The sequence below is a fragment of the Mesocricetus auratus genome, unplaced genomic scaffold, assembly GCF_017639785.1.
Source record: "Mesocricetus auratus isolate SY011 unplaced genomic scaffold, BCM_Maur_2.0 Super-Scaffold_2245, whole genome shotgun sequence".
Lineage (NCBI taxonomy): Eukaryota > Metazoa > Chordata > Mammalia > Rodentia > Cricetidae > Mesocricetus > Mesocricetus auratus.
Genome location: NW_024429180.1, coordinates 50,035,813 through 50,054,880, shown reverse-complemented (window position 1 = coordinate 50,054,880; position 19,068 = coordinate 50,035,813). Strand labels below are relative to the sequence as shown.

Here is a 19,068-nt window from a genome sequence, read left to right as displayed (position 1 = left end):
CTGTACAGTTATAGGCATAGGGGTAGAATTTCTTAAGCATAGCATGCACATATACTTAATTTGACTAGGTATTGTCAGACTGTTCCCTGGAATGCTGATCCATCATCCACTGTGCAGAGGGTTCTTGCTTCTGTAAATCCCTAACAACTTTTGACATTATTCAATTTTCTGATTTTGTCCAGCTTTAAATATTTCTCTTTGCCTTTTCAGTTTACATTCATTTTTATCCTTAATTATTGTGAGCGAGTATTCATAAGCTTGCTTTGCATTTCTCTCTCTGCAAATTGTCAGTGTATAGTGCTTGTCATCTTCCTGTTGAGACTGCTGCCTTTTCCTCATTAATTTTCAAACATCCTTTACAGGTTCAGGTTTGCCTGTAGAAACATGATGTGAGCCTTACATAGTGTGAGGGTTGAGTGTAGAGTGACCCCCACAAGCTTGTGTGGTTGGATACTTGGTCCTCAGCTAGTGCTACTGTCGGGGAAGGCTGTGGAATCCTTAGAACACGTGATAGGTGGTGTACACAGGTCACTAGGGGCAGCCCTTGAAGGTTCCACCTGCCTCTGGTTCCACTTGAGCACTCCGTATTTCTCTCTGTGCCACCATGACCAAGCTCCTTGAGCCACTCTGCCCTCCCTGACATGAATCCCCTCCATAAGTAGCTTTCTATTTGTATTCTGTCATAATGTAACAGACATGGCAGCATTAAAAGGGTTTTTTAAAAGTAAAACTATTTTCAGGAGTACTCTTTTCCTTAATCTGTTTTACTTAACTCACTAATGACAGTTGTTATTCCATCAGCATGCAATCAATGAGCTTTCCACAAGTTCTTCCACAGCAGCTGTGGACTTTATGCTCATAGCAACCTGCAGTTTGGGTCAGTTACAGCACAAATGCTCAGTGGCCACATGTGACCTGTGGCCTGCACAGTGGAGCTATCTTTATAAATTACCTTCTTGGTTCGGTCTTGCTAATATTTTCCCCATTTTATGATATTGACTTCTTGATGGTTTGTATAGATGTCCTTAACTATGATATTTAACATCCTAAGTAATCTTAATTTGTATACTCAGAAACATTTTTTCTCTCTTTTTCTGCTCTTATCTTTGTCAGAGGAAGAGATACAACATTTCTCTGCCCAAAAGTTCCTTAGAATAACGACTAAAGTATTTATGTCTTTTGCAGAAAAAAAACTGTAGCAGTTAGGACACCTGCTTAGCTGCTTATTTACCCTTCTAACTGCAACAAAGTTAAAAAAGAAAATAAAGTACCCATACTCACACATATCTGTGTACACATATACGAACCTAAAGATATCTATATACACACTGTGCATATTCACATGTACATAAAACCACAGTTAAAATTTTGTTTCATGTGTTTATCCATGTGTACATACGTATGAGTACGTGCTCACCACGTCATGCATGTGAGGTCAGAGGACAACTCAAGGAAGTTGAGTGTCTCCTTCTGCCATGTGTGTCCACTGGGCACAGGTTATCAGGCTTGGCAGTGTGGACTTTTATTCCCTGAGTCATCTTTCTGGCCCTACAAACTACAGTTTTTGAAAATGGCCATCAGGCACAAAGGACATCAGATTTCAAAAGATGGGAAACAAGTGATTCCCTCTTTATCCTGGAGAGGGGAGGGGAGAGGAGGGGAGGGGAGAGATAGGAGTGAGGAGGAGAAGAGAGGAAGAAAGGAGAGGCGGGAGGGTAGAGGAGAGCACACAGAAAGGCTTTTCATGGGTCCCTCAAGAGCAGCTGAGTTTCCAGTGACATATGTGATTGTTGAGATGGTTGACAATTGAAAGACTGACCCTCAGAGAGTAGAATGAGCACTATCAAAACCAAACAGAACCGGGCTTCACTTGTCTTGTTCCTGCCAGGAACAATATAAAGGTACTTAAATATCAGGTGGAGTACTCAGGGAATCTATGTTTCATTATTTGGAGGAAATTCCATCTACCAATAAAGCAGAAAATACATTTTCAGAGTGTTTTTTAAAAACTTCAAGTACCACTGGGTGTGGTGGCTCACCCCTTAATCCCAGTACTGAGGAGACCAAGACAGGTGTATCTCTGTGAATTTGAGGCTAGCCTTGTTTTACATTTTTCTTTTCTGAGCATCACTGATTTTTGTTTATTTCCAAGAACAAACAAAAACCACATCTGCACTAATAGCTCATAAAATGTGCAATGTAGTTTGTCTAAGATACAATGTGCATGCCTTAATTTAAAAGTAGTTTATTACTAAAACATGCCTACCAATTTTCTTTTGCTATGGGAGGGGAGTGTCTTGCTCCAATATCGATGGCTACTAATTGGTCAGGGTATGATTTCTGAAGCTTGGGTGGGTGGGGGTTGGTCTCTGCTACTTTCTAAGTTACATCAACAATTGGGCCTGGTAGTGACGTAGGTAGGCTGGTGTGAGCAGACATTTCCTGTTTGTTAAGAGCTGGAATGTTCAGATTTATGGTCAAATTTTCTCAGGTTACTATAAATTTTGGAGACAGGTTCTCACATATGCCAGGCTGGCTTTGAACTTACTGTATAGACAAGGATAAGTGTAAACTTCTGATCCTCCCACCTTTGTTTCCTGTATGCACCACACCCAGTGTTTGTGGTTGTTGGAGACTGAACCATGGGCTCATGCATGCTAGGTAGGCATTCTACCAACTTTGCCATATCTTCCAGCTTGTCTTTGGCTATATTTAGACCACATGTAATAGTGATTTAATGCCCAACATTGTGTATGTTGTCATGCCTGGTGGCTATCACCTAGCATGTGAAACGTTGGGGATGAATTAATTTAGTAGAGTACTAGTTTCCACCTACTCCAAAGTAAAGCAGCTAGCCACACAGCATTGGAAACCTAGAGCAAGAAATCCCCGACTTTGCTGTAACCTGAGGCTAGCCTTGTATACATAGGCTGTTCTTGGATATTTCGGGCTACATAGTAAGGTCCTGTCTCAAAACCAAAATGAAACAAACAAAAAAACCTTACAAGTACCTTTTTTTCTTTTACATTGTCATACTGATTTTGTTCTTTAATAGAAACCTGTGGTTTTAAAGATACCCTGTTAGAGACAAGGGCATAGAGAAAAGTTCCTGACATGCCCAAATTAGCTGGGTATGTTGGAAACACTTATTCAACAACTCAGGAGCACAACACAGCAGAAGCATTTTCCCAGCACCTTATAATAATTTCAGTTTGGTTTATCTCACCTGGATGGCAAGAACCATAGATTCATATGTGATATGAATGGTGGGCTCTAAATGGTGGAGTCCTTATAGATTGTATATAAGTAAAAGTAGCCTAGAAAATTCCTTGGGACTGTGCCATGTCGGAAGTCTCAATCATTTAAGGATTTGGAGGATACTGGCTTTAGGAATGTCATATTCAGCTTGCTCTTGATTGCTTCCTATTTCCTCAAAGTGCAAGAATTGCATTTATTGCAGTAAGGCACTTGTAGCAGAAAATGTATAAGAATAGAGAGCCTTCCACCCCCCACTCAGAAGGATGCTACTGCAAAGTGTAAGGGTGGATAGATTCAATTTTAAATTGTTCTGTCTCTCTTAATTTTTGTAGAACCCAAATGATTGCATTAGGGTGAATAAAAGGTACTTACAGTGCGATTCCACTGTATGCAGCCTCAAGCTGTCTCTTAACCATTTCATGCCTGTAGAAGACATCACACATTAACCCCAGTCCTCTCTCTTCCCCATAGGAGTGGGGACTGACTGAGAATCCATTCAACTCAGTTTATTTAGGCAGCAAACAGCCCATGGAAGCTGGCATGTGTTGTTGGCACTGAGATAGTTAATTTTGATTGTCAGCTTGAGGGGATATGGAATCACCTAGGAGACATACCTCTGCATAGGTCCTTGAGGGCAATTCTGGGAAGGATTGATGGAGGGACAAGACTCCCCCATGCTCACCCAGAGTGGGTGGCCCAGGCACCAGGCGTAAAGAGTTTTTTTTTTTTTTTGGTTTTTACGAGACAGGGTTTCTCTGTATTGTTTTGGAGGCTATCGGTCCAGCCCGGCCTCGAACTCACAGAGATCCACCTGCCTCTGCCTCCCGAGTGCTGGGATTAAAGGCGTGCGCCACCACCGCCCGGCTGCGTAAAGAGTTTTTTGTAAAGCTTTATAAACGGTTGCCTGCCTTCATTTCTGGTTTATCTCTTCTTTTTACCCCTCCTCCCTTTCCTTCTCTGCCCTCCTCCCTTGCCCCTTCCTCTCTTTTTTTTCTACAATGCTCCACTCACATCAGACTCCAGTTTTTCAGACTTCTAACCTTGAGTCTAAATCTCAGATTCAGATCAGGACAGAGGAAGCCTTCAGCTTCATGGTTACCAGGCTCTCGGCATCTCTAGCATGCAGACAGTTATTGTTGGATAATTTGGTCACCACGGTGTCAACTGTTTTAGAAAATATTCTTATGCAATATTCCACCAGCTCTGTTTTTCTAAAAAGGTACACACACACACACACACACACACACACACACACACACACACACACACACACACATGAAAAGAGAGTTAACTGTAACTCCAGGTTGACTTTTGGGGACAGTTCTGCACCTGCTGCAAGGGCTTAATCTATGACTCAGTAACCAACCTTATCCTCCTCTGCCCTCAGACCCACACCCTCAAAGGGTTCTTCGGCTTGGTGCTCTTCCACACCGATGCCTTCAAATAAATCAATAATTGAACAGATGAGCTAACCCAAGTATTAGAATATTTGTAAAGGGTGGCTCTCAAGACAACAGACGCATACAATAATCCATTTCGGCATGGGGTGAATTTGATCTAACCAAAGGGCTATCACTGGTGTCAAAGGCAGTTAGCATCACCCTGTCTGTGTATCTATTTCTTGTTAGCTCTCCAACACTGAGCAGTAAACACATTTCACTGATTTGCAAACTTCTCCTAAGCAAATATTCTGACAGCAGTGTTAACCCTTTTCCTCCCCTCCTACAACTCCTCCTGTAGCTTTGTCTTGCTTTCATTCATTCATTCCCAAACTTTTCAAGCTCAAGACCCCAGGAGCCTGCTGAGCTCAGGGGCAGGAGATAAGGACGAAAGAACATATTTTCTTTTGATCTCTTTTCTCTTCACCACAGCTAAAAATACACATCTCTCCTCCCCATCCTGTCAATTCCCCTGTAATTAGAAAGGCCTGCAGTCTTATCTGCTGAGTTTTTACCCCAGAGTAGACCTTAGGGAACAGGTAGGGCAGATGGGTGATGAGGAAAGATAAAATTGGGGCAGATATCAGTGTTGTGTGACAAAAGTTGACGTCAGTGAAAGGAGGAGGTATATGTGGGAAGGGCGGGCTCCTCTTATGGGGGAATACGGGTTGGAAAGACCTTTGTATCCCTTAAGATGTCCATTGTGCTTTTCTTAGATGATGGGTGTGTGAGCAAGACCACATCCTACAGGAACTTGCTGCCCTGAGTCAGAGATGGTCAATGATCCAATGTCTGAATTGGTGCTTAAACAAATTTTAGATATGGGATAGGGTACTTTGAGTAATACCTTGTGGTTTTTGTGTGGTTTGCTGTTTTTAAAGAATAATGAACATGTAAAAACTATAAAAAATAAGAAATTTGAATTGTTGGGGGTAGAGTGGTAGAGTGTCTGAAAAGCACACACATGAAGTGTAGGTTCAATCCCCTGCACTGACATAAGCAAAAATCCCATTACTTTAATAAAAATTAGCCTCAAAATGGTGAATTTTCTATGATTTCAGATTCTTTAACATGAGAACGGCCTTCCAGTTGGAGATAATTTCAGATTAACCAGAATAAACCAGAGTATAATTAGCTGATTTTTAAAAATGGGTCCTTTTATAGAGTTTGAAAACACAGGGGGAAGTATTGCTAGAATAGTACATGAGCTGGGGATGGGTAACACGTGGAATTGAGAGCTAGGTATAGGCCAGACTGTAAGGGTCTTGTGTGGCAGTTGAAGGGGCTGGTTTCTTAGTCCTCCAGCCAGGGGGATGGATACCTATGACTCCATGAGGTACATTTCAGAGTGAGTTCAACTCCATGAGATATCAATATAACATAATCTTCCTGGGGCAATTCCAATGTTACTTGAAAACCCTGAAGGAAGTGATTAAGTGACTCTACAATGGTTGGGGAATTATAGATAGAGGACTTAAAATACTATTGTTTTATTGAATTAAACTCAGTGGGTCATGAGACAGCTTTGAGAGAGGTCTTCTGTTGTGACAGAAAGGAAAGAGAAGTGTCACTATATCATTTGTTAGGAGAGTCTCCCTACTAGCTTACATTAAGGGAGGGAAGGGAGAGTTGAGGTAGGGAGACCATTTACAAACCTCATGCAATTTTCCTGGAGATTCTGGAAGCCTGACTTGGGGGGAAGAAATGACTTGAATGTTGGGCTTGAATGTTGCTGGGGAGGGGTACAATAGGTAGGAATTGATGCTTTATTTGAATGTTGCTGGGGAGGGTACAATAGGTAGGAATCGATGTGGGGAGGGGTACAATAGGTAGGAATCGATGCTTTATTTGAATGTTGCTGGGGAGGGGTACAATAGGTAGGAATCGATGCTTTATTTGAATGTTGCTGGGGAGGGGTACAATAGGTAGGAATTGATGCTTTATTTGAATGTTGCTGGGGAGGGTACAATAGGTAGGAATCGATGCTTTATTTGAATGTTGCTGGGGAGGGGTACAATAGGTAGGAATCGATGATTTATTTGAATGTTGCTGGGGAGGGGTACAATAGGTAGGAATCGATGCTTTATTTGAATGTTGCTGGGGAGGGGTACAATAGGTAGGAATCGATGCTTTATTTGGCACATCTGGATGGCATTGAGCATGAGGCCACTTAGAGCAAGGTCTCAGATGAGGAAAGAGACTAGGAACAGCTGTGTGTGACAGTGACTTCAGGAAGCTGGCTGCAGAAGACAAGGTCATGGGAGCACACCTCACTCTTCTTCCCTACTATTCTGAACAAGCCGCCAGGCTCCCAATGCTTTGCTCTCTCAGTACCACTGCCAGATCCGCATAGCAGCTGTTACCCCACTTAGAACAGAGTTCTCTTCTAAGTCAGCATTACAGCTCCTTCTTTGCTTCCTCCAGACCACCCGAACATCAGGCACCATGTTTATAGAATTTTGTAGAATCTTCTGGTTTTCATGGGCACCTTCTTCCACCAGACTGTGGGCTCCTGTGTCCACCCTTTCATGGAGAAGGTGCACTGAGAATGTGCTCTGGGCAAGTGAGTGAAGTATCAAAAAGAAAAGTGAAAAAGAGAAGGGAAAAGGCTGGGGAGAGGGAAGGAAGGAGGGAGGCTAGAAAAAGAGAATTCTCAGCGAAGTACAATAAACACACAAAAGAATAACATTAGATAAGAGCTGAGAAGTTCAGTTAGGCAGCTGGGAGAGATCCTTGGCAAGAGTAAGCTTCCTGGTAGGGTGGGAGTAGAAACACAAACACTCTGCCAAATTTACATCAAAGAGTGGCTAGGAGATGAGAAAGAGACTGGAGAATCTCAGTATAGGGGAAGAGACAGCATCACAAGCGATACAGATTTTTAACGTGTGAGGAGAAGGATGTGGGCAGAGAGGGACCCGAGGATGCTGAGTCATTGGCTGACATGGGACGGATGATGGAGAAGATGAGCTGAAGACCCTCCCAAGATCTGCTCATCCAGTTTTTCTTTCCTCTTTCAAGTCCTTTAAGTCCATCCATTCTTGTCATCTCCATACACAATGATTGTTCTTCCCTGGAAAGGTGGCCTCTATCATGTCATGTCCTGGGCACTTTAAACCCTTTTCAATTATGAAAATCTGGTGTCAATGTATCCGCTGGTCCTCATGAAGACTTCTGGCTCAGTGCTTTTGCTCTCTGAACCAGACTTATATTCACATACAAAGGTGACCTTCTCTGTGTAGCTATTTAATACAGGTCCTTGTGAGCTAGGACCTGTCACAACCACGCAAAGCTCCTGGGCTGGGGCAATCCTACTTTGTTCTCTATTGATGTTCCAGGAAAGCTAGCTCGATAGGATGCTTGTCTGCCCAGGGCTCTAAAGGGAGTTGTGTTTGGACTTCTGTTGTGATATACAGTACATGTTCTCACCGTGGGGGTCACTCTGAAGCTCCTTGGGCTCATATTTTTCTTCTCTTTTTTGAGATTATAATACAATTATATCACTTATCCCCTCCCTCCCAAACCTCCCATGCTCTTATTGCCTCTTTTAAATTTTATATGTGTGTGCATATTTATAAATTTACAAATACAACCTGCTCAATGTATATGATGATACTTATGTGCACGTGCTTTCCGAGCTGACCATTTGCTATTGGATAACCATTTGGTGTGCTCTTTCCTGGGGAAGACTGTTTCTCCCACTCTCGGCATTCCTTTATTCCCTGTAGTTCTTTGTGTAGGGAAGAGACCTCCTGAACTTTCCACTATAGAGATTAGTGTGCCCACTGGGGTCATCACTGTTTAGTTTATGTTTAGGGAGTTATGTTGGTGAGACTTTATTGGTGCAAATTATGCCACACTCCCAGATTCTCTGTCTCTTGTAGATGGAAGTTTCTGTCTCTCCCTGTCCTGCAGACATTCAGTCCCAAATAAACACAGAGACTAGTCTGGTAGCCCTGCCTCTACTTCCTGCATTGCTACTGGCCAATCAGCATTTTATTAAACCGATACAAGTGACAAATCTTTACAATGAACAAGAGAATTATCCCATATGAGGCTCTTATAGTCTATCTCCTCTTCAGCAATAATCCCTGAGTATTAGGTGCAGGAGTTGTATTTTAGATGTATTAGTTAGGACTGAACTCCACAGCTCTGCATTTTGATTAGTTGTAATTTTCTATAATTGTCTTGCACTGTTGCAAAGAGAAGTTTCCTTGATGTGGAATGAGGACTGCACTTATCTATGGGTATGAGAACAAATGTTTAGTAGAATTAGGGATTGTGGTGGTTATGGTTCTTGTCTAAGATCTATGACTTCTTTAGCCCTGGGTATTTGGCCTTGTTTCCAGTACCAGGCATGATTTCTCTCTTGTTGAGTGAGTCTTCGATTAGAAAGCTGTTGGTTACCATCAAGCACTACTGCCTTGGTGTGATTCATAGATGTCTTAGCTGTGTAGGACTGTTGGTTGGTTGCTTTCCTTCTTTGAAAGTTTGCATGGTGGTAGTTCTCAGGGAGGAGGCTTTCATCCTGGACTGTATTTTAAAAAACCAAGTTTGGTGATGCTTAATCTTGATCATCAACTTCATAAGATTTATAATCACATAGGAGCAAATCTCAAATAGTTTTAATTGATAGAAAATATCCACTCTGAATGTGGGTTTACCATCCCATTGGTTAGGTTCCAAACTGGATAAAAAAGAAGGAAGTGATTAGAGCCCTCGCATGTCTCCCTGCGTCCTGTGAGAACACAATGTGGCCAGATGTCTTGGGCTTTTGTTGCTATGCCTTCTCTGCCCAGATGGACTGTATTCTCAGACTATGAGCCAAAAGAAAGCTTCTTTCCTAAGTTGTTGTCATCAGGGATTTTGTCATAGTACCAAAAAAATTAACTAATGCAAGTTCTTTCACAGATTTTATTTGAGCTGTTGTTTAGATGAATATGTATATGATGTCTGAATTTTGTTTGCTGAGGGGCTCCAGAACAGGATATCCTTTCTTCACACACATATTTTATGCCACTCTTCCTCAGAGCTAGGAGCACTTCTGTTTCCATCAGAAGCTATTGCTCTTGGGCCCACTGCAATGCTTATATGTAGGGTTCTTATTTTATGTTTCCTTCTCCTAGGATTTACCCAAGTGTCCTCCCATCTGTGATCCTGCATCCTGAGACCTGTGTTTTTCTTTTTCTGTAATTTTCTTCATCTTATCTCCTGCCACATAGCCCTTAGCATTCCAGGAATCTAAATATGCCTTGTAGGCTTAAAAATAGCATTATTCTGTTCTCCCACTGGAATTACAGTTCAGTTGGGAATTTAATTCTGAGTGGAAAATAAATTTATTTCAGAATTTTGTCTGCTGATGTCACATGTGGTTATTGAGAAGTCAATTGTTTTTCTGATTTTCTGTATTTTGATGTGACTATTTTGTTCCTTTCTGGAAGCATTTAAGAGATTATCTTTAGCTCTGTGGTTTTAAGATTTCACAAGAAGTCTTGATGGGAGGTCTCTGTTCATTTATTTTGTTTGGCAATTTGAGCCATTTCAATCAAGAAACTCATATGTTTCAGTTTCAATTCATAGAAAATGTTTTTGTGGCATGTATTGGGTGACTACTTTCTGCTTTACATCCTCCCCCCCTCTCCAGTATATACTAGATAACTCTTGGACCTCTTGGCTTGTCCTGTAAATTTATTTCCTACTTTTCATCTTTGTCTTCATTTGGGGAGATCTCTTGATTTTGGTCTTTCAGTGATGCTATGAAAGTCTTAGTTTCAGCTCTCATCCTTTTCTATGAGTGCTCTCCACCCTTTCTATAATTGCATCCTACTCTGTGTTGCTTGTTTGCAATGTTTCCTCATCTTACAGAATTTGAAAGGGTCTTTTGTTGTTGAAGTTTTATTCTTCTCTGGCATTTTCTTCCAGATTATTTCTCTCATATTCAGTTCTGTTCTACATATTGCAAGGCTGTCATTCAAATTGAGGGTAAAAGAGAAGGAAGAGAGGACAGAGGGAGGGGGTTGTGGAGGTTCGTAAGAGAAAGATTCTAATCAAAATATGTAATAAGCACACGTGGCAATGTCACATGAAACCCATTATTTTGTGCAATTAATATGCATTAATTTAAAAAGTAGAAAAAAGGGTAAGGTTTTAAAAATGTTCAGAAAGTGCTGTGTGAGGGTGTATGTGTGTGTATAAGCATGTGTACATATGTAAGTGTGTGCATTTTGGGGGAAGAGAATTTATTACCGGGTCTCAGTGTAGAGTGATCAAACACCAAGAAGAATATAGATATTTTTTTCTATTGCAGATGAGGAGATATGGAAATTCAATTTTTTTCAGAAGAAAATCTTTTGCTCTTATTATTATTGCTCCTTCTGTATCCAACTCTTCTGATTTTTGGAGCAGCTGGGAAATGGAATCTGAGGTAGTTGCTGTTCTTTGTGCTTCTTGTTCAATATTACTGGCTTCTGTTTTTAACGTAAGACTCACCTATGTAACAGCCTTGTCCAGGCCCTGCACCTGTGTCTTCGTGCTTCTAGTTCAACATAACCAGAGGCCCCACCTAGTGGAAGTGTCCATGACCTAGGGTGGGGCAGAGCCCATTCACCAGTTCTGCACATTGACTACAACTTTAACTTTTCCCGGGGCTGCCATATCCACTCGCCTGGCACCTACTTCAGATGCACTCTGGGGCTTTGTAAGCAAGTCAGTTCACACCTCCTGGGACTCCTCTTCTGGGTCCTGGAGTAGTGTGGCTTTCCCACTCCAGATGTGTTTTTGGCCATAGTCCCTTGTGGTCTCTGTGGAGAGCACAGTGGGTCAGATCTTTCTTTTTTACTCTTACTCTCTTCTGTTTCTCAGTCTCTTTTCCCTTTTGTGATAGAGAGTTATTTATTTATTTTGTTCATCAGCCAGTGCTATCTATATATTCTAAATCCCAGAGGCATGTCTGCTAATTGTTCTTTGAGGGAAATAATTATGCAAGTTAAGATGATTAGATAATGAGAGTGTATTCCAGTACTGGCCTCCTTACAAATTGATTCTGGAGATGGGATGAAACTGGGGTTGCTCCCACCACAGCTGTAGGATGGTAGAGCCACTTTGCTGACATTGGATATAATCAGATCCTTCCTAAGCCCCAGGAGCCCATCCTGAGAACAGGATTAAGTAATCTATGACCCGTCAGGAAGACAAATATTAGAAATCTCTATAATATGTTTCAGAGCTTAGTACCCAGCCTCACATGATGTTCCTAGATCCACTTGGATATACTGAAGGCTTTTGGAGTTTTGGGAGTTTCCTACACATACATACATAGGGAATAAGAGAAGATACATAGGAGAGGAGAGAGACAGAGTGGGGGAGGTAGGTTATGGATGGATTCTCTCAGGCAGAGGGTCTTGTGGATACTAAATTACCTAAATATATCAGTTCTGGGCTTGCTTCATTGCTTTGAACTTCTGTCTCACTCATTTTTGTCCTATGAATGCTCACAGGACCGTGATTTCTTTTGCAGTTTTGATCTAGCAGTGGCTGTCTTGCAGCTTTCCTGGAGGACTGACACCACCACAGGCATCCATCATGTCCTTCCATCAGGCCATCTGCTCACTGTCACCCAGCACTAAGAGCTAGTGGTAGTGATGCCCTTCTAAGTTTAAGGGGCCCTAGGTGAAGACCTGAGCTGAGTAAGAACAGAGGCCCTTAAGACACGGGATATGTAGTATACGAATTCAGTCAAGATGATGGACCTCTTCTGGGGACCTGAGGAAGTAGATGTCTACTTGGAAGGGGATAAAAAGGACAAACACACAGATGCTGATTTTTAAAAGTGTGCTGTATTGAAAAGGGAAAGATGATATTCAGAGGGGTCAAAGCACATGTCTAACTCGTATGGTCAGTTAGCTTCCACAGTCATTAGCTGTGTGGTATCCAAAATGTCATTAACTTCTTTGTGCCTCAGTTTTCCAGCCTGTCACCTGAAGGGGATGGAACCATCTTAAATGGTTTCTTAGGATTGAGATTTTTGAGATGTGTTCAGGATAGAGGTACAAATCTAGAGTTCTTGGTCCTTGATCTGGCCCAGCCTGCTAAGCAATGGGGCTGCAGCAGAGTATCTCCTCACTGACTTCAAGAGACAGATTTTTAAGGTCCCATTGACTGAGAAGTGTCCACAGAAATATGTGCTGTCATTTGGACTTCGTGATCTAGTCCAGACTTTGAGCTCATAAAATGCAGAAAATGCCTCTCTTGGTTTAATGAGTCTCCTGCTGAGTTTTGCATCCTTTTCCTCATCCCTCCTTGTTTTTCAGCCTGGTTTCAGTTGCTGCGAGAGCATCTCTCTCTTAGACCAACATCCTGCATCCTATAAGAAGCAGGGGACATGACATTTCAGGTACAGGATACACCAACAGGCTACTAGAAGTCTCAGAAGAAGGGAGATTCTGTGTGAACCCACTCTCCCTATACTTCATTGTCTTTTCTTGTTCCCACAATTTTATTTATTTTACCTTTTCTCAAAATTTATTTTTAATTTGGGCATATTCCCCTCATATCCTGTTCCTCCCTCTTTTGATCCTCCCCTCTCTTGTCTTCTTGGTCCCCTAGAAGTTTACTTCAATTTTTGTGTCATATATATGGACCTTATTTTGTCTATCTCTATAAAATCTGAGACTCACAGAAGAGAGACAACATGTGATATTTGTCTTTCTGAGACAGACTTAATTGTACTCATGTATGATTATCTCCAGTTGCATCAATTTTCCTGCAAATGATATAATTTTGTTTTTCATTATGGTTGAAAAACTCACAATAGCTAAATTATAGAACCAACCTAGGCATACACAACAAAAGAATGTATAAGGAAAATGTGGTATCAATAGAATTTTTTCTGCCTCATTTTCTTCCTTTACTCAGTGTTAGATTTTCAGACTCAAGCATAGAGCAACCCTCTTGCAGAAGTGATTCTAACTACACAGTTTTCCTCCATGGTTACCTCTGAGGAGGCAAAACAAGAATTTGAATTCTTTGAAACGATTCCCCCATCCTCACTGCTCACCATCTACCCTCTGTAACAGGCTTCCTGGGGGTGCTCAGTGTCCCTTATCCTATGGGCTTGTTACTCTGGTTGGTTAAAAACACACAGTTCCCAGTTGCATGTGAATTTCAGATACAAAGCAAAAACCTTTGTTAGTATCCACATGTGCTATGTGGTATTGAGAATACTTGTTCTGTGAAAGTGTTTCCCAGAGTAGGAGTCTTCCAACAGCATGAGGACACTGCAGGCCACCTTCTTACACTTGGTCAGATCAGGGTTGCGGGAAGACCAGCATCCGCATGAGTTTCACAGCACTCTTTTGTTTAGTTTCATCTTCAGGCAGATTTCACCATCATCTCTATTTTGAAAATGCCCAAGTGACCAGAACAACTCTGTGTGTTTGTGTGTGTGTGTGAGTTTATGTTTGATCTGCAGAGGCATGTGTGTTTGAGTGTGCATGTGTGTAGAAGGCAGAGGTCAACTCATGAGTATAGATCCTCAGATATCTTCTACCTTGTTTTTCAGATATACTCTTCCACTGATGCTTGGAGCTCACCAAAGAGGTAAGACTGGCTTGGCAGTGAACCCCAGGCATCCTCTGTGTACCTCCCAGTACAGGATTACAAGTGTGAATTCTGTGGATCAGTTGTGGGTCCTCATGCTTGCAAGTCCTTGGATTTGGACTGTCCTTTAAGACACAGCTAATCTTCAGCATGTAACCCAGGTGGTATTCTTAGACTTTCTGTGGAGTGTGGTCTCTTCTCCTGTTCTCTGGAGTGCTATTCTTTCAAGAACGTTCTTTTGAGACCCACTTCCCTGCTAGAAAAGCCCAAAGCACTTGGAAATAAAAGGAGCAAAGGAGCTCACAGCCCAGCTCAGAGGGCTCTGCTTCACGAGGTTAATACTGATCTTCATCTCCACGGGAATTAGAACCACCCAGAAAACAAACTTCTGGGCATATCTGTAAAGAAGTCTCAGACAGAGTTAACTGGGATGGGAAGCCCAGCTCTTAAAATGACAGTACCCTGCCATGACCTGGGTTCCTGGACTGGAGAGAAAGGAGGTGAGCTGAGACACAGCGTTCACTGCTCTCTTCTCAGCGGCTGATGCCCCATGACCACCTGCTTCAGGCTGCCGCCGCCATGCCTTCCTTACCAGGATGGTTTCTACCCTTGAACGATGAACCAGAAGCCCTTCCTTCATTAATTTGCATTTGTCAGATATTTTATCATTGCAATAAAAAGTAAACAAAACAAGGTTCAATTGCCAATTCATATGAGTGGGTGTTTCTGATGTTGCATCCAGTTGAGATTTTACCTTCTGTGACCCCAGCTGCTATCAGCCTGTATGGGCCTCCAGTGAGAGCCATGTTACAGAGCCCAGGAATCTGGAGTTGTGAAAGATCTTTGTTTTAGCTTTCTGTTGGTGTGACAAAGTGACAGAGACAAATGACTGCAAGGAGAAAAGCCTTATTCCGTCTCACAATTTCAGAGGCTTCTGTCCATGGTTTGCTGGTTGTGTTGCTTTTGGGCCTGTGTGACAAGGAAGACGCATCATAGAGGAAGGATGTATGGAGGACAGTTGCTCAGTTTATGCTGGTAGGAAGCAGAGAAAATGGGTGAGGACAGGCCTGGGGATAAGACACACCATTGGAGAACACATTCCTAACCAGCCTTTACCTCCAGCAATTTCTACAACTTCCTGATAACTCTATCATCTGAGGACCAAGTCATAAACACAGAAGCTTTTGTGGGACATTTCAGATCCAAACTCTTAAGACTCATAAGATCTAGCACATTGTGAGCTGGCTAGTGATGTACTAATGCTTTACTAACAGTGTATTTCAAAACCTCCTCGAGATCCTGAATGTTAAACACAGACCAAAGGAGTTTCTGACTGATCTCTCATAATTGCTTTCAAAAGAAAAGGGAAGTTTGAAAGCTTCCCTTATGACTGCCATAGCTTGCTTCTGTTCCGACAAGTTAATGGTCAGTCAGGTTTGAGCAACGGGCCCTTAATATTGAAGGGAACTTTAGTTACTCTGTTTACTTTATAGATGGGGTGGGAGAGGTGAGGTGGATTGCCTATGGCCTCCCAAATATTAAATGACAGAGTCCTAGATGATTGCTCTCATTAGGCCATGCTGCTTGCTTCTAATGCTGTTTAGGGATGGGAAAGACTCTTGAGTGCACATTTCCAAAGGCTGAATGGCAATGAGGAAAGGATGTAGGGTCCCCAAGACATGTTGGCTCTTTCATAGTTCTGTTGTAATTGTGGAAGTGAGTTACCTGTGCAGTTTTTAAAAAATATTTGTTTATTATGTACACAGTATCCTACCTGCATGTATGCCTGCCAGCCAGAAGAGGGCACCAGATCTCATTATACATGGTTGTGAGCCACCACGTGGTTGCAGGGAATTGAACTCAGGACCTCTGCAAGATCAATCAGGGCTCTTAACTTCTGAGCCATCTCTCCAGCCCTCTGTGCAGTTTTATAAAACATGTGAGGACAGAGTGTAAGCCTGTCTTAGATCTTGTTTAGTCATGAATTTGGAGGTGGTGTGTCTTAGTCAACTACCCCATAACAAATTACCATGGTATATGTTACCTTCCCAATTGTTGGAATAAATACATGATTAAAGCCGCTTAAGGCAGGAAGGGTTGTTCTGGCTCCCAATCTGAGGGTGGAGTCCATCTTGGTAGGAAAGTCCTAAATGTGAGAGGGTAGGACCGCTGGTCACATGGCATCAGCAGTCAGGAAACAGAGAGATGTTTGCTCAGATCCTTTCTCCCTCATATTCGCTCTGGCACCCCAGCTTGGGATAGTGCTGCCCACATTTATGGCCAGACTTCCTACTTCTTTTGACCCAGTTTAGAGACTCCCACGAGTTTCTAGAAGCATCCCTAGATCCTGGTAAGTCACTACTAATCAGTATTAACTGTCAGACATAGCTGACTGGCTCAGTCAACAGGCATTTCTCACTGTTCTGCATGCTAGAAAACCAAAGTGACAGACTGATAAACTAGCTTGCCTCTATCTTAGGCATGGAAGCCATCTTACAATAAAAGCAAACTAGATTTGTTCCCATTCATGGTTAAATCTATTTCTCAAGGATTGGGCTATGCCCCACCTGTAACCTTAACTATAAAAGGTTCTATACTGTTCCAGGAAATGGGAAACTTTCAAAAGGTTATTATGACCACTTTGTTTAGATCACCTTGGTATGACCTCCTTGGTATGACCCCCTTGTAACAGTGTCTTTATTTGAAAAGATTGTTATGACCAACTTATTATGCTTATGTTCTACTTTTGTAACCCTGCCTACTTGTCTCCATAATCCCCTATTTGGAAAGCCCCTTCTCCTGAGCTTAAAAAAATTCTCTTATTGTCCTTATGTCTGAAGCTTATCTCTTGAACCCCCTGCCTTTAGGGAGAGACAATCCATGAAAATGAATTTTTAAAAAGCTTGATTTAATTAATTTTGACTTGTTGATTTGTGTGGGTGGTCTTTAATCTTGTATCTGTGAGGACTGGCCCCCTTGTTTGAAGGGATTAATGGTATTTTGCTATTAATCTTTCTATGGTAGAGAAGGGAGAAGGGAGAAAGAGTCCTTTCAAGTTTCTTCTTTTATGGCCCTAATCCTATGACGGGGTCCATCTTTAGGCCTAACCGCCTTCCAAAGGCCCCAACTCTTAACCACACATGAGATTTCAATAGATGAACTTTTTAAACATAGAAACAATTACTTTATGCCTAGAAAATATGTTGAAATATTGTCAAATTACAAGAAAGGTCTTCATAGAGAATAGTTGTGTTGATGACCAAAGTGGTGGCTGCCTTAAGGGTAGAATGCTGTCCTAAGATGGAGATGGTCTGGCTAGAGCAAAGCCTATTTGAATGAGGTCAAAGTTCAGTGGAGGTGCTCTTGGGCATCTTGCTAATCATTCCAACCTAGCACCTCCACTTCAAAGAGCAACGGGAGACAGGTAAACCTAGACAACAGCTGCACCTAATCCAGGAAAATGATACAGAAATTCAAGGATCTCCAAGATGCCCCAAACTAAGATGTTTGTTTTCTCAAACTCCTGTGATGATGTTCTCAGCCCTACTGCTTCAAGATGTGACTTTATTTGGAAGTAAGATCATTGCGGATGTAACCAGTTGAGATGAGAGCAGGACCCCAGTGTCACATGTATCCTATGAAAAGGGGGAGCTTTGGATACAGACACAAAAATAGACGGAGAGACTGCAGTGACCAGTTAGAAGGCAGTGAATGCAAAGTCTGCTGGCAGCCTGTCAGAACTGAGGAGAGATGTCTGGGGTTAGATTTTCCTAGGCAACTCTCGGCAAGGACCAAGTCTGCCCACACTTGGATCACAGATTTCCAGATCCCAAGGCTGTGGGATAGTAGTACATTTCTGTGGATGAAGTCATCTAGTTTGTGGTACTTTGTGGAAATTCTGCAAAGCAAGCCTAGTATTATGTTATAATATCATGTATCTAATATTATAAATAGAGTCTGGAGGTAAAAACTAAAATGAGGGGGGTCAGGGGATAACTATTAAGAGGAGGAGAAAGCGTGGGATGACTTTTACTTGCACAAGCTTCAGTGGTAAAATCACCACAGGGTCCCTGGGGATCTGGAGCTGAATTGTGTCACCTGCAGTATAACACGTATGCCCTTTGAGGAATAGCTCTTGGCATGTTATTGGATCCTGGACGAGATAGAATACTTGGCCAATGGGCAGCAAATGACAGTGCATCTGGAAGCTTTGAATTATGAATTGGGTATTGTCAGACCTGCTGGGTTCCAAAGTCAGGCAGATCCTGTAGTTATGTAGAAAGAATGTATTTGGTGATGAATCCAAACAGGATCAGAGAACACAGCTGCAAGTGACATTTCAGTGAGCAAGCATGCATGCATTGTATGCATGTGGGTGCATGTGTATGCATGGGTGTGCATGTGCACGTGTGTGTGTGTATATGTTCTGATATTCACGTACCATATTATATCAAGGGAAGGCATTGGGACGGAAATGAACATTTGTGATTCAGTCTGTTCAAGAGGCCATCTTTCATTTCTGAAGTGTCCTTTAATGAATAAGAGTAGTCAGAGTTCCTTACTTCTCTTCCTTCATAGTATGTAGACAATGAGGAAGCTGTACATGCCTCCTACTTACCACCTTTTCATATGCATCTTTTAATGTGTAGCCAGGGGTTCATGGTCAACCAGAGTTGAGCGACGAGCCAAGGCTAGATGAGAGTTCATAGAAAGTATACTGCAAAGAGCAAGAGGGTAGCCTGGTGGAATGGGTACCCTCCTGGGCTGCTCCTGGGAT

At 42.1% G+C, this 19,068-nt stretch overlaps 1 long non-coding RNA gene across 1 annotated transcript; it reads left to right on the top strand.

The window, feature by feature from the left end:
• The first annotated feature begins 13,001 nt into the window (after positions 1 to 13,001).
• LOC110341032 lies at positions 13,002 to 14,981 on the top strand. The gene is made up of 2 exons (XR_002382910.2): positions 13,002 to 13,086; positions 14,254 to 14,981. It is a non-coding gene; the product is annotated as an uncharacterized LOC110341032 (long non-coding RNA).
• Positions 14,982 to 19,068: the final 4,087 nt, after the last annotated feature.